This window comes from Colobus angolensis, unplaced genomic scaffold (genome assembly GCF_000951035.1).
Source record: "Colobus angolensis palliatus isolate OR3802 unplaced genomic scaffold, Cang.pa_1.0 Scaffold2, whole genome shotgun sequence".
Taxonomy (NCBI): Eukaryota; Metazoa; Chordata; class Mammalia; order Primates; family Cercopithecidae; genus Colobus; species Colobus angolensis.
In genome coordinates this window covers 25,305,700-25,307,783 of record NW_012115154.1, presented here as the reverse complement: position 1 = coordinate 25,307,783, position 2,084 = coordinate 25,305,700, and positions in this window count along the sequence as shown.

Below are 2,084 nucleotides of genomic sequence, written 5' to 3'. Positions count from 1 at the left end.
AAAAAAATTAAATATCTTGAGAGGTATATTTAATCAGAACAGTGTCAGAGAGTAGTTAAGCCAACTTAAAATTATACACTGATATGTGAACTAACAATATTCAGAATCAAAGTTTCTATCTTTTTTTAAAATTGAGACAGAATCTTACTCTGTCACCCAAGCTGGAGTGCAGTGGCGATTTTGGCTTACTGCAACGTCTGCCTCCCGGGTTCAAGCAATTCTCATGCCTCAGGTTCCCGAGTAACTGGGACTACAGGTGCACACCACCACACCTGGCTAACTTGTATTTTTAGTAGAGATGGCTTTTTGCCACATTGGCCAGGTTGGTCTCGAACTCCTGGCCTCAAGTGATCTGCCTGCCTCAGTCTCCCAAACTGCTGGGATTACTGACATGAGCCACCATGTTCAGCCTAGAATCAAGTTTCTAACTGTCAAAATGTAAAGCCAGGCCTGGTGCAGTGGCTCATGCCTATAATCCCAGCACGTTGGAAGGCCGAGGTGGGCAGATCACTTGAGCTCAGGAGTACGAGACCAGCCTGGGCCACATGTTGAAACCCCATCTCCACGAAAATACAAAACAAATTAGCAGGGCAGGTGACGCATGCCTGTAGTCCCAGCTACTTGGGGGTTGATGGAGAAAGATCACTTGAACTGGAGAGGCTGAGGCTGCAGTGAGCCAAGATCATGCCTCTGTACTCTTGCCGGAGTCATGAAGCAAGACCGTGTCTCAAAAAAAAAAAAAAAGTAAAGTCAAACAAATTAATCCTCCAGATATTTTCTATCATTGAAAATTTCACATAAAAAACCCTTATCACATGTCCAACAGCAGAAAAAATATTGTTTTAAACTTAACTAAAATGATTCGATTGTTTACTTAATATTCTTTAATTTTTAAAACTTTTAAAAACTAATTTTAGACAAAGAAAAACTGCAAAAATGATACAAGTTCCCTTATTCCATATGTCCTACTCGCGTCTACATTAAGCAGATACAATTATCAACAGGAAATTAGCACTGATACAGTAACGTTAACTAATCTACAAACTTAATTAGAAATCCACCAATTTTCCCACTAATGCCGTTTATCTGTTCTAGAATCCTATCCAGGACCCCACATTATATTTAGGTACTATTTCCTCTTAATCTTCCTCCAATCTATATAGTTCTTATCTTCATCTTTCATGTCCTGGATGCTGTCCCTCAATTTGGGTTTTTCCAATACTCTCACAATTACAGTAAGGTTATGCAATAATGATAACATTAGATTTTAATCCATAGGATTATACGCACATACACGCACCATGGACTCAATACTTAAATAACCAAATCAATAAACAAACAAGGGAAAAGAAAACTCTTTTCCTCACAGAATCCAGTTTAAAAATGTAGAAGGAAAGAGAAAAACAGAATCACCAAACACTACAGTAATAAACACCGCAGACAAGATCTACTAATGTATGCTAAAATTAGTGGGCAAAAGTTTGAGGGGAAACAGGATTTGCCTAGTCTCGAAGTGTCTCTCAAGATATAGATCAATTACCAAGGGAAAGACAGAAAATTTAGAGCGGAGAAATCTTGCAGACACCACCAACTAAGACATCAGTTGGCTCAGTCATAAAATATAAGGGCATAATGAACTACTAGTTGGTCCATACAAACGATACAATCAACTATCGTGTTAGTCTTGCCAAAAGACTCTTTTTTAACCTAAATGGATTTATCTCAAGGGGAAATCTTTCATCAATAAATAGAAAAACAGCATCACTGCTCACAAACAGAAGGCATCCCCCCCAAATTTTTAAAGTTAAATTTGAAAGTGGCTGCTGCAGTGGCTCACGCATGTAATCCCAGTACTTTGGGAGGCCAAGGCCGGCAGATCACCTGAGGTCAGGAGTTTGAGACCAGTATGACCAACATGGTGAAACCTCGTCTCTACTAAAAATACAAAAATTAGCTGGGCGTGGTGGTGTGCACCTGTAGTCTCAGTGACTTAGAAGCCTGAGGCAGGAGAATCACTTGAACCTGGGAGGCAGAGGTTGCAGTGAGCCGAGATCATGCCACTGTACTCCAGTCTGGGTGACAGA